Source organism: Delphinapterus leucas, chromosome 6 (assembly GCF_059928025.1).
Source record: "Delphinapterus leucas isolate spDelLeu-1000000601 "Yukka" chromosome 6, BTC_Dleu_Yukka2, whole genome shotgun sequence".
Lineage (NCBI taxonomy): Eukaryota > Metazoa > Chordata > Mammalia > Artiodactyla > Monodontidae > Delphinapterus > Delphinapterus leucas.
Genome location: NC_143134.1, coordinates 7,728,740 through 7,742,973, shown reverse-complemented (window position 1 = coordinate 7,742,973; position 14,234 = coordinate 7,728,740). Strand labels below are relative to the sequence as shown.

At 38.5% G+C, this 14,234-nt stretch overlaps 1 long non-coding RNA gene across 1 annotated transcript; it reads left to right on the top strand.

The window, feature by feature from the left end:
* Nucleotides 1-8,259: 8,259 nt before the first annotated feature.
* Nucleotides 8,260-13,571, top strand: LOC149748841 (uncharacterized). Its single transcript, XR_016393456.1, has 3 exons — nucleotides 8,260-9,123; nucleotides 9,762-12,571; nucleotides 12,708-13,571. It is a non-coding gene; the product is annotated as an uncharacterized LOC149748841 (long non-coding RNA).
* Nucleotides 13,572-14,234: the final 663 nt, after the last annotated feature.

The following is a 14,234-nucleotide window of genomic DNA, read 5'->3' as shown; positions in this document are numbered from 1 at the left end:
GTGCAAGGAGAAATAAAGAAGTTTGAAGCTGAAACCAACCTCAACATGAGAAGTAGAGCCTTTACTAATTGCATTCTGCTTCTTTTAGCCTTTGGGCAATCTGAAGGACACAGCCATCAAAATTGCAGCCATCATGTGGAGCTTTTTTCCCCCAAGAATCACCATAAAATTGGTTCCCATACTGTGGACCTAAAACGAGGGGATGTGGATTGCTGCTTCTCTCTCTTGACATTTTACTTGATTTTCGAAGGAAAGGTGACTAAGAACTTTATGAAATTCAAATATGGTTACTGATAGAAATCTAGATTGTCATGAAAAGCCCAATAAGAAATTTAGTGGTAAGGGAGATAAAAGATTTGCTCTGGTAAATGGGGTGATATATATATTAAATTATATATATATATATATATATATATATAACTTTTTGGTTAGGTGTAATAATATTTAACTATTGGGGTTTTTTTTTTTGCAAATTTGTCAACTTTGGACATAGTGAAATCCAGTAAGTCCCTGATCAACATTAATATACATTAATGTTGTATAAACTAAGTTCAACATTAGTATAAACTAAGTAATTTGTAATGTAAGTGTTTATCCATTTTTTTCATTAAGTGTACAAATTTGGAAAAATAATAAATTTTAAGGCATATGTAGAATAAACTGACACATTCCTTCATCCACAAAAGTCACATCAGATTCATGAGAAAGCAAGATTGAGTTGTCATATTAAGTAGTGCCTCCGTCTGTTCATTTATTACTTTATTCATCAGTACATCCTGGTAAATGCCTAGAAGAAGGGGCCTGATGTGTAGCGTTTGCCAGTTTCTGTGGTGTAAATACTCCACCATGGCCTATTTCAAGGCCGCTGAACACTGAGTTGCCAAGAGATGGCAATTATCAGCTCCTGTTAGATGGTAAGCGCTGGCTTGAGAATTCTACTGCCCGTAACCAGGGAAATTCAATGGTTTAGAATGTTCACATAAAGGATGAGAGGGGATGACGGGCTGAGGCTGGTGAGGCAGGCAGAGTCAGACGTGAAGAGCCTTGAATGTGTAGTCAAGAGATTCAGTGACCATAGGACTTGGCAGATGTTCAGGTAAGAGATGACAGTGGCTGTCACCAATGTAGTGACCACAGTATTTTGAAGGAATCCTGGGAAGAAATGGTGGTATCCTTAACTATGTTAGTGCCATGGGATTTTGTAGATGGAGAGTAAAAAGACGGCAGAGACCCTGACTATGTTTATATCCATGGGACTTTGTAAATAGCGAGGTAGGAAATGAGGATGTTCCTACCTAGGAACATGTTCCTACAAAATTATGATCGATGTAACCGTGGGAGTGACAATGGTATTTTGTAGATATCCAGTTAAGATAGAATAGTGGCCTTAACTATCAATACAGTACTGAAATTGGGATTTCTCAGGTAGGCAGGTAGAAGCTGATCGTGTCCCTTACCACATTAGTGAACATGGTGTTTTGTGGTAGTCCCGGTATGATGGTGAACCTAACCACAAAAGCAACCATGGGATTTTTCAGGGGTTTAGTGAAGAGATGATGGTGTCCTTAACCATGAAATTGATGATGGGATTTTGCAGGTATATGCAGTCAAGACATGTTAGTGATCCTAACCCCAGTACTGAGCAAGGGATTTTGCAAGTATTCAGGTTAGAGATGTTGGTGTCCCTAAAAATGTGACGACCATGGGTTGAAGGTGTCTAGGTAAGACATGATGTATAACTGACAATGGTAGTACCAAGATACTTTATAGTTACCCAGGTTAGAAATGATGTGTCCCTAACAATGGCATTTATCCGGATAATTGGTAGGTCTCCGTGTAAGATATGTTTTTCTAAACCTAATAAAGACTACAGGCTTCTGTATTTATCCAGGTAAAGATGATGTGTCATAAACCGCTGTGGTAACCAAGGTACTTTGCAAGTATCTAGTCAAGAACTGATGGTAAACCTAGAGTGAATATGGGACTATGAAGATATTGTAGGGGAAGAAAACACATTTTCCCTCTAGTGTTCTAGGTTCTTGGCTGAAACCCTCCTGTAATACAAGACAGATTAACGGGAAAAACAAATGATTTTAATTACATATGCACATATGTACATATGGGAGCCCCACAAAGATATATGAAAAAGCAGCCAGGCAATTGAGGCTCATATACATACCATCCTGAGCTAAGGGAAGAGACAGGGGTCTGGGGTTTCCAAGGGGAGGAAGGCAATTTACAGGAAGCCGAGAAGAAGAAATAGATGGTAAACAAAGTTTGCCCTGCCATGAAGATAAGTCTCTCAGGTGAAACAGTGATCTCCAGTAATAGCTCTCTTTCTGGTGCAAGCCCCCTTTCTAATGTAAATTTCCCATACAAAAGGGTAACTTCTACCCTGCTTTTAGAGCTTCTCTGTCTTCAGTTTCTCAAAATAACAAGCTCAAAATAATCCTTGTGCCAAGGAAGCCTATTTTGTGGTTGCATACTCTGCTACCCTTCAGCATCCATTAGGTAATGATGGTGACTTAAGTCATGGCAATGACCGTGGGATTTTCAGGTGTCCTGGTAAGAGGTGTCACCATGATTTTTTGCAGGTTCCAGTAAAGAAATGAAGTTGAAATTTACCACAGTAGTAACCATGGGATTTAATAGATGACAAGGAAAGAGTGTGGGCTTTAACCAAGTGGACTTCACAGTATTTTGTAACTGTCCAGATAAGTTATCATGGTGTCACTCACCACAGTACAGACCATGGAATTTTTCAGGTTCCAATCAGTAGATGATGGTGAACCTAATGGAGTAAATGTGAGACTTTGCTAATATCCAGGTAAAAGATGATGTGGGCCTTAAACACATTAGAGAACATATGATTTTCAGATATCTAGAAGAGTGATGATGCTGTCCCAAACTCTTATCATAGCCATGTGTTTTTTTTGACTATCAAATATATTTAATTTTATTTTTATTTATTTTAAACATCTTTATTGGGGTATAATTGCTTTACAATGGTGTGTTAGTTTCTGCTTTATAACAAAGTGAATCAGTTATACATATACATATGTTCCCATATCCCTTCCCTCTTGCATCTTCCTCCCTCCCACCCTCCCTATCCCACCCCTCCAGGCGGTCACAAAGCACCGAGCTGATATCCCTGTGCTATGCAGCTGCTTCCCACTAGCTATCTACCTTACGTTTGGTAGTGTATATATGTCCATGCCTCTCTCTTGCTTTGTCACAGCTCACCCTTCCCCCTCCCCATATCCTCAAGTCCGTTCTCCAGTAGGTCTGTGTCTTTATTCCTGTCTTACCCCAGGTTCTTCATGACATTTTTTTCCTTAAATTCCATATATATGTGTTAGCATACGGTATTTGCCTTTCTCTTTCTGACTTACTTCACTCTGTATGACAGACTCTAGGTCTATCCACCTCATTACAAATAGCTCAATTTCATTTCTTTTTATGGCTGAGTAATATTCCATTGTATATATGTGCCACATCTTCTTTATCCATTCATCCGACGATGGGCATTTAGGTTGTTTCCATCTCCGGGCTATTGTAAATACAGCTGCAGTGAACATTTTGGCACATGACTCATTTTGAATTATGGTTTTCTCAGGGTATATGCCCAGTAGTGGGATTGCTGGGTCGTATGGTAGTTCTATTTTTAGTTTTTTAAGGAACCTCCATACTGTTCTCCATAGTGGCTGTACCAATTCACATTCCCACCAGCAGTGCAGGAGTGTTCCCTTTTCTCCACACCCTCTCCAGCATTTATTGTTTCTAGATTTTTCGATGATGGCCATTCTGACTGGTGTGAGATGATATCTCATTGTAGTTTTGATTTGCATTTCTCTAATGATTAATGATGTTGAGCATTCTTTCATGTGTTTGTTGGCAGTCTGTATATCTTCTTTGGAGAAATGTCTGTTTAGGTCTTCTGCCCATTTTTGGATTGGGTTGTTTGTTTATTTGTTATTGAGCTGCATGAGCTGCTTGTAAATTTTGGAAATTAATCCTTTGTCAGTTGCTTCATTTGCAAATATTTTCTCCCATTCTGAGGGTTGTCTTTTGGTCTTGTTTATGGTTTTCTTTGCTGTGCAAAAAGCTTTGAAGTTTCATTAGGTCCCATTTGTTTATTTTTGTTTTTATTTCCATTTCTCTAGGAGGTGGGTCAAAAAGGATCTTGCTGTGATTTATGTCATAGAGTGTTCTGCCTATGTTTTCCTCTAAGAGTTTGATAGTTTCTGACCTTACATTTAGGTCTTTAATCCATTTTGAGCTTATTTTTGTGTATGTTTTTAGGGAGTGATCTAATCTCATACTTGTACATGTAGCTGTCCAGTTTTCCCAGCACCACTTATTGAAGAGGCTGTCCTTTCTCCACTGTACATTCCTGCCTCCTTTATCAAAGATAAGGTGACCATATGTGCGTGGGTTTATTTCTGGGCTTTCTATCCTGTTCCATTGATCTATCTTTCTGTTTTTGTGCCAGTACCATACTGTCTTGATGACTGTAGCTTTGTCTGAAGTCAGGGAGCCTGATTCCTCCAGCTCCTTTTTTCGTTCTCAAGATTGCTTTGGCTATTCGGGGTCTTTTGTGTTTCCATACAAATTGTGAAATTTTTCTTCTAGTTCTGTGAAAAATGCCAGTGGTAGTTTGATAGGGATTGCATTGAATCTGTAGATTGCTTTGGGTAGTAGAGTCATTTTCACAATGTTGATTCTTCCAATCCAAGAACATGGTATATCTCTCCATCTATTTGTATCCTTTTTAATTTCTTTCATCAGTGTCTTATAATTTTCTGCGTACAGGTCTTTTGTGTTCTTAGGTAGGTTTATTCCTAGATATTTTATTCTTTTTGTGGCAGTGGTAAATGGGAGTATTTTCTTGATTTCACTTTCAGATTTTTCATCATTAGTGTATAGGAATGCAAGAGATTTCTGTGCATTAATTTTGTATCCTGCAACTTTACCAAATTCCTTTATTAGCTCTAGTACTTTTCTGGTAGCATCTTTAGGATTCTCTATGTGTAGTATCACATAGAGATACTTCTTCTTTTCTGATTTGGATTACTTTTATTTCCTTTTCTTCTCTGATTGCTGTGGCTAAAACTTCCAAAACTATATTGAATAAGAGTGGTGAGAGTGGGCAACCTTGTCTTGTTCCTGATCTTAGTGGAAATGCTTTCAGTTTTTCACCATTGAGGATGATGTTGGCTGTGGGTTTGTCATATATGGCCTTTATTATGTTGAGGAAAGTTCCCTCTATGCCTACTTTCTGCAGGGTTTTTATCATAAATGGCTGTTGAATTTTCTCAAAAGCTTTCTCTGCATCTATTGAGATGATCATGTGGTTTTTCTCCTTCAGTTTGTTAATATGGTGTATCACATTGATAGATTTGCGTATATTGAAGAATCCTTGCATTCCTGGAATAAACCCCACTTGATCATGGTGTATGATCCTTTTAATGTGCTGTTGGATTCTGTTTGCTAGTATTTTGTTGAGGATTTTTGCATCTATGTTCATCAGTGATATTGGCCTGTAGTTTTCTTTCTTTGTGACATCCTTGTCTGGTTTTGGTATCAAGGTGATGCTGGCCTCGTAGAATCAATTTGGGAGTGTTCCTCCGTCTGCTATATTTTGGAAGAGTTTGAGAAGGAGAGGTGTTAGCTCTTCTCTAAACGTTTGATAGAATTCACCTGTGAAGCCATCTGGTCCTGGGCTTTTGTTTGTTGGAAGATTTTTAATCACAGTTTCAATTTCAGTGCTTGTGATTGGTCTGTTCATATTTTCTATTTCTTCCTGATTCAGTCTTCGCAGGTTGTGCATTTCTAAGAATTTGTCCATTTCTTCCAGGTTGTCCATTTTATTGGCATAGAGTTGCTTGTAGTAATCTCTCATGATTTTTTTTATTTCTGCAGTGTCAGTTGTTACTTCTCCTTTTTCATTTCTAATTCTATTGATTTGAGTCTTCTCCCTTTTTTTCTTGATGAGTCTGGCTAATGGTTTATCTATTTTATCTTCTCAAAGAACCAGCTTTTAGTTTTATTGATCTTTGCTGTCGTTTCCTTCATTTCTTTTTCATTTATTTCTGATCTGATTTTTATGATTTCTTTCCTTCTGCTAACTTAGGGTTTATTTTTTGTTCTTCTTTCTCTAATTGCTTTAGGTGCAAGGTTAGGTTGTTTATTCGAGATGATTCATGTTTCTTAAGGTGAACTTGTATTGCTATAGACTTCCCTCTTAGAACTGCTTTTGCTGCATCCCATAGGTTTTGGGTCGTCGTGTCTCCATTGTCATTTGTTTCTAGGTATTTTTTGATTTCCTCTTTGATTTCTTCAATGATCACTTCGTTATTAAGTAGTGTATTGTTTAGCCTCCACGTGTTTGTAGTTTTTACAGATCTTTTCCTGTAATTGATATCTAGTGTCATAGCGTTGTGGTCAGAAAAGATACTTGATACAATTTCAGTTTTCTTAAATTTGCCAAGGCTTGATTTGTGAGCCAAGATATGATCTATCCTGGAGAATGTTTCATGAGCACTTGAGAAAAATGTGTATTCTGTTGTTTTCGGATGGAGTGTTATGTAAATATCAATTAAGTCCATCTTGTTTAATGTATCATTTAAAGCTTGTGTCTCCTTATTTATTTTCATTTTGGATGATCTGTCCATTGGTGAAAGTGGGGTGTTAAAGTCCCCTACTATGATTGTGTTACTGTCGATTTCCCCTTTTATGGCTGTTAGTATTTGCCTTATGTATTGAGGTGCTCCTATGTTGGGTGCATAAATATTTACAATTGTTATATCTTCTTCTTGGATCGATCCCTTGATCATTATGTAGTGTCCTTCCTTGTCTCTTCTAATAGTCTTTATTTTAAAGTCTATTTTGTCTGATATGAGAATTGCTACTCCACCTTTCTTTTGGTTTCCATTTGAATGGAATATCTTTTTCCATCCCCTTACTTTCAGTCTGTATGTGTCTCTAGGTCTGAAGTGGGTCTCTTGTAGACAGCATATATATGGGTCTTGTTTTTGTATCCATTCAGCCAATCTGTGTCTTTTGGTGGGAGCATTTAGTCCATTTACATTTAAGGTAATTATCGATATGTATGTTCCTATTCCCATTTTCTAAATTGTTTTGAGTTCGTTATTGTAGGTCTTTTCCTTCTCTTGTGTTTCTTGCCTCGAGAAGTTCCTTTAGCATTTGTTGTAAAGTTGGTTTGGTGGTGCTGAACTCTCTCAGCTTTTGCTTGTCTGTAAAGGTTTTAATTTCTCCATCAAATCTGAATGAGATCCTTGCTGGGTAGAGTAATCTTGGTTGCAGGTTTTTCTCCTTCATCACTTTCAGTGTGTCCTGCCACTCCCTTCTGGCTTGCAGAGTTTCTGCTGAAAGGTCAGCTGTTAACCTTATGGGGATTCCCTTGTGTGTTATTTGTTGTTTTACCCTTGCTGCTTTTAATATGCTTTCTTTGTATTTAATTATTGACAGTTTGATTAATATGTGTCTTGGCATATTTCTCCTTGGATTTATCCTGTATGGGACACTCTCTGTGCTTCCTGGACTTGATTAACTATTTCCTTTCCCATATTAGGGAAGTTTTCAACTATAATCTCTTCAAATATTTGCTCAGTCCCTTTCTTCTTCTTTTCTTCTTCTGGGACCCCTATAATTCGAATGTTGTTGCGTTTAATGTTGTCCCAGAGGTCTCTGAGAGTGTCCTCAGTTCTTTTCATTCTTTTTTCTTTATTCTGCTCTGCAGTAGTTATTTCCACTATTTTATCTTCCAGGTCACTTATCCTTTCTTCTGCCTCAATTATTCTGCTATTGATCCCATCTAGAGTAGTTTTCATTTCATTTATTGTGGTGTTCATCATTGTTTGTTTCATCTTTAGTTCTTCTAGCTCCTTGTTAAATGTTCCTTGCATTTTGTGTATTCTATTTCCAAGATTTTGGATCATGTTTACTATCATTATTCTGAATTCTTTTTCAGGTAGACTGCCTATTTCCTCTTCATTTGTTTGGTCTGGTGGGTTTTTATCTTGCTCCTTCATCTGCTGTGTGTTTTTCTGTCTTCCTATTTTGCTTATCTTACTGTGTTTGAGGTCTCCTTTTTGCAGGCTGCACGTTCATAGTTCCCGTTGTTTTTGATGTCTGTCCCCAGTGGCTAAGGTTGGTTCAGTGGGTTGTGTAGGCTTCCTGGTGGAGGGGACCAGTGCCTGTGTTCTGGTGGATGAGGCTGGATCTTGTCTTTCTGGTGGGCAGGTCCACATCTGGTGGTGTGTTTTGGGGTGCCTGTGGCCTTATTATGATTTTCGGCAGCCTCTCTGCTAATGGGTGGGGTTGTTTTCCTGTCTTGATAGTTGTTTGGCATAGGGTGTGCAGCACTGTAGCTTGCTGGTCATTGAGTGAAGCTGGGTGTTGGTGTTGAGATGGAGATCTCTGGGAGATTTTCGCCTTTTGATATTATGTGGAGGTGGGAGGTCTCTTGTTGACCAGTGTCCTGAAGTTGGGTCTCCCACCTCAGAGGCACAGCACTGACTCCTGGCTGCAGCACCAAGAGCCTTTCATCCACATGGCTCAGAATAAAAGGGAGAAAAAGTAGAGAGAAAGAATTAGTAGAAGTGGGAAGAAAGAAAGAAAGAAAGGAGGGAAGGAAGGAAGCAAGCAAGAAAGAAAGAAAGAAAGAAGAAAAGAAGAATGAAAGAAAGAAAGGAGGGAGGGAGGGACGGTGGGAGGAAGGAAGGGAAGGAAGGAAAAAAGAAAGAAAGAAGATAAAGTAAAATAAAATAAAATCTAATAAAGTTATTAAATTAAAAAATAATAATTAAGAAAAAAAATTTTGAAAAAACAAAAAAATGGACAGATAGAACCTTGGGACAAATGGTGGAAGCAAAGCTATACAGACAAAATCTCACACAGAAGCATACACATACACACTCACAAAAACAGGAAAAGGGGAAAAAATCATAAATCTTGCTCTCAAAGTCCACCTCCACAATTTGGGATGATTCGTTGTCTATTCATGTATTCCACAGATGCAGGTACATCAAGTTGATTGTGGAGCTTTAATCTGCTGCTTCTGAGGCTTTTGGGAGGTCTGAGGTCTTCTGCCAGCATTCAGTAGGTGTTCTGTAGGAGTTGTTGAACGTGTAGATGTATTTCTGGTGTATCTGTGGGGAGGAAGGTGATCTCCGCATCTTACTCTTCCGCCATCTTCAGAACACCCTAAACCATGTGTTTTTGTAGGTATCCAGGTAAGAAATTTTAATGTCCCTAACAAAAATAGCAACCATCAGATTTTACTGTTTTCTAGTTCAGGGTTGATTTTGTCTTAAAACTTAGTAGTGACAAAGATACTTGCAAGTATCCAGATAATATATCACAGCGCTCTCACTGTAGTAGTGACCATGGGATTTTTGAGGTATCCAGTGAATAGCAGATGGTGTCCAAAACTACAGTGTTGACCTTAGAAATCTCTAGATATCCAGGTAGAGTTGGTGGTTGCCATAATGGAATTGACAGATGGAATTAGCAGAGGCCCAGATGGAAAAACGTTTTCCTAACCAGGGTTGCCACCATGTGTTTTTTTCAGGTCCCAGTCAAGAGATGATGGTGTCTCTTAACTAGTGTTGACCTTAGAACTAAAGGATCCAGGTTGAGATCATGATTCCCCTAATGATAGTATTGATCATAGGATTTTTTGAGGTCCATGTAGGAGACGTATCCCTGATCATAGTTGCCATCATGTGTGTTTGTAGGCTCCAAATCATGAGATAATGGTGAAGATCATGGAATCCAGGCAAGTGATGACGTGGACCTTAAATATTACATAGACCATCTGATTTTCAGAAATCTAGGTAAGCGATGATGGTGTCCCCAACACGTGTTAGTACCATGTTGTTTGCAAATATTCAGGTAAAAGAATGATACGGGGCTTACAAACACTGATAACTGTGAGATCTAGTTTAGCCAGTTTTCTAGTTTAGAGATAATGTGTGTTTAACTTTAGGAATGAATGAGAGATTTGAAGGTATCCCGGTAAGTATGCATAACGTTCTCCACCACAGTGTTGACCATGAGATTTTTACAGGTACAAGGTCAAGAGATGATGGTACCTGTAACAACAGTGTTAACCTTGAAGTTCTGCCAGTGTTCAGGTAGCATTGATGTGCCCATAAAGTTGGAAGTGACAAAAGTTCTTTGCCAGTGTCCTGCTAGGAAAAGTTATGTCCTTAAATACATCTGTCACAGTGTGTTTCTTTTAGGTTCCAGTCAGGGGATCACAGTGACCCTAACAATGGTGGTTAATGACACTTTGCTGGATGCAGTAAGTGACTATGTGAGTCTTACCACGCTATAGCCCTTCTGACCTTCAGAAATCTAGGTAAATTATGATGGTGTCCCGAACATCTGTGTCACCATGTTTTGCTTTGTTTTTGCAGATATCAGGTAAGAAAAGTTAGTGCTCTCATAAACACTACTAAGAATTAGCCCTTACTGTTCACTAGGTTTTTTACAAGTGTCCAGTCAACAAAGGATATTGTTACTAACAAAGGTGCAAACAATGGAATACAGTAAGTATCCAGGAGAAAAAAGATGTGTAAGTAGAAACATTTGTAACAATGTGTTTGTCGGGTTTCAGTCCGGAAAGCATGATGAACTTTACCATGGTCATTGACAGGGATTTTGCTGGTGTCCAGGTAAGTGTGAACTTTACCATGGTCATTGACAGGGATTTTGCTGGTGTCCAGGTAAGTGATGATGTGGGCCTAAACCATAGCACAGGCCATCTGATTTTCAGATATCTAAGTAAGTGACAGTAGTGTCCCTAACACTTAACATGTTTTTATTATAGCTATTTAAGTAAGAAATGATAGAGTCCTTACCAATTTTAGAGGCCGTGAGTGTTTACATTTTATATTTTGAGAGAAAATTTGTTTTACCTTCCAAGTGTCCAGAGGTTACAAGTCTACAGGTAATTATGGTGTTCTTTCCTACAGTAGTAACCATGGGATGTTTGCAGGTATACAGTTAGGAAATGATGGTCTTACCCCCAAAATGATGCTGACCTTGGAATGCTGCTTATATGCAGGTAGAGTTGATGTGTCCCATAATAATAGAAGTAAACAAGGTTATTTGCAGGTACTCTGGTAGAATAAATTGTGTCCTTTGACACGTACTTCATAATATGTTTTTCAGGCTCCTACCAAGACATAGTGGTAAACCTAACAGTGCTCATTAATGGGGACACTGCTAATGTCCAGGTAAGTGATGATGTGGGCCTAAACCAGAGCACAGGCCATCTGACCTTCAGAAATGTAGGTAAGTGGTGATGGTGTCCCTAACACTTTCTGACCATGTATTTGGTACAGCTATTCCATTTAGAATAATAGGGTCCTCACCAATTCTAGTAACCATGATCGGGGGTAGCCTATAATCGGTACTTAATGTGAGACATGGCTGGTATCAAGGTATGTGATAATGAGGGCCTAAACAACAGCCCAAGCCATCTGATCTTCAGATAGATAGGTAAGTGATGATGGTATCAATAATACTTAAGATAATTTTATTGCATGCTATTGAGGTATGAAAATGTAGAGTCCTTACCATTCTAGAAACCATGGGTTTTCATTTTTTTATATTTTAGAGAAAATTTATATTCATTAGAGTGCGGAGTGAGCATGTGTTCAGGTAACAGTCATGGTGTTCCACAACACAGAGGTAACGTGGGGATTTTGTAGGTGTACATTCACCAAATGATGGCCTCGTGACAATGGTATTAACCTTGGGGTACTGGAAGTATCCATGTCTAGTTGATGTGTCCCATAATGATAGAAATAACCAAGATTATTTACACATACCCTGGTAGAAGAGGTTGTGTCCTTAAACACATTTGTTAAATTTTTTTCAGGTACCGGTTAAGAGATCACAGTTAAGCTCTCAGTGGACATCAGTGGGATTTTGCTCTTAATCAGGTAAAGATAATGTGGGTCTTACCACAATACAGACCTCAAATCTGATCCTCAAATATCTAGGTAAGTGAGGATGGTGTCCCTAACATTTGTGTTACCATATTTTTTTGCTGGTATCTCATCACATCTTTGATAGTATACAAATATGGAATTATGTTACATTAACCCACGGGAGACCTTCTTTATTTCAGATATCTAGAAATGAATGATGTTATAGAAACTCTTTTATTAACCTCTTATTTGGCATGTATGCTGTTAAGTTAATTTGTTCGTAACAACACTGGTAAGCATGAGATTTTACTATCTTCTTGTTTAGAACTAATGTGTATTTAACATTCGCAGTGATAGGTTTGCAGGCATCCAAGTAATTTATCTTATTCTCCATCACACCTAATTGCCCATGGGATTGATTGATTTATTCATTTATTTTTGGCCGCGCCATGCAGCGTGTGGGATCTTAGTTCCCCGACCAGGGATCGAACCCATACCCCGTGCAGTGGAAACATGGGGTCTTAACCACTGGACCACCAGGGAAGTCCTCGACCATGGGATTTTTGCAGGCATCCGTCCAAGAGAGGATGATGTCTTTTTCTAAGGTATGACTCTGGACTTCTGCAAGTATGCAGGCAACATTGATGGGTCCTGAAATCGTATAAGTGACAAAGGGAATTTGCAGGTGTTCAGGTAGAATAAGATGTGTACCAAACACATTTTTCACGATGTGTTTTTCAGATTCATGTCAAGATGTCATGGTGAGCTTATCAATGATAGTGAACATGGGATCTCAAGGTAAGTGATGATTTGGTCCTAAACCACAGCACAGACCATCTGGTCTTCATATACATAGGTAAGGGGTGATATATCCCTGACACTTCTTGTTACCATGATTTTTACAAGTATTCAAGTAATAAATGGTAGATTCCTAATCAATTCTTATAACCATTGGTTTCCACATCTTACATTTTAGGGAAAAATTATGTTTCACTCTGTGATCGCTGAGGTATTGTACGTATCCAGGTAATTATCATGGTCTTCCCCATCCCCGCCCCCAGGTAGTAATCATGGGATTTTTATAGGGGTTTTGCAAGAAATTATGATGTTATCTGATAATGATATTGACCTTGAATTAATCCAAGTATCCAGATAGACTTGATATGCTCTGTAATGATGGAGTCACCATGGTTATTTGCATATGTTCTGGTAAAAAAAAGTTGTGTCCTTTAACATATATTTCACAAGGTGGTTGTCAGGTTCCTATCAAGATACCATGATAAATTAAACAGTGGTCATTAACAGGGGGACATTTCTGATATCTAGGTAAGTGATGATCTTCATATCAGAGACCATCTGATCTTCATATATCCACGTAAATGATGTTGGATCACTTACATGGGTTTTACGTGTGAGTTCTTAGCAGGTCGTCAGGTAAGAAATGATAATGTTTTGCCAGTTCTAGCGACCGTGTTATTCTGTGGTTTTATATTTCACAGAAAATGTATGTTTAACCCTGTGAGTATTGAGTAATCTGCATTTACTCAGGTAACTGTCCTGGAATTCTGCTTCATAATAGTAACCATGGGGTTTTGTAGATGTAAAGTCAAGTGTTGATGGTGTCTCTAAATATGGCTAGACCTTGAATACTGCAAAAATCTAGTTGATGGGTCCCGCAGTGGTGGAAGTGAAGAAGGTTATTTGCAGGAATTCATGTGGGAAATGTGTGTCCGTAGATAAAACATTTGTCACCATGTGTTTTTCAGGCTCCAGTCAAGAGATCATAGTGAACCTCATCGTCATCATCAAGAGACTTTGCATGAATCCCAGTAAGTGATGATGCGAGCCTTAAGCACCTTACAGATCATGTGATCTTCAGATTGAGGTAAATGTGGATGATGTCACAGTAGTAACCATGGGATACTTGCAGGTGTGCAGTGAAGAGTTGATGGCGTCTCTAACAGTGGTGTAGAGCTTGGACTACTGCAAATATCAGGTAGGTCGATAGGTCCTACAGTGATGGACGAGGAAGGTCATTTAAGGTATCCAGGTGAAAATGTGTCTCCCTGGACACATTTGTCACAATGTATTTTTCAGGGTCCAATCAAGAGACCATGGTGACTTCATAAGTGATTGTTAACAGAGACTTTGCTTATATCCAGGTAAGTGATGATGTGTCTTTAAGCCCCCTTCAAATATCTAATATTCAGATTTCTTGGTAAGTGAGGATGGTGTGTCTAACATTTGTGCACCATGTTTTTTTTTTTA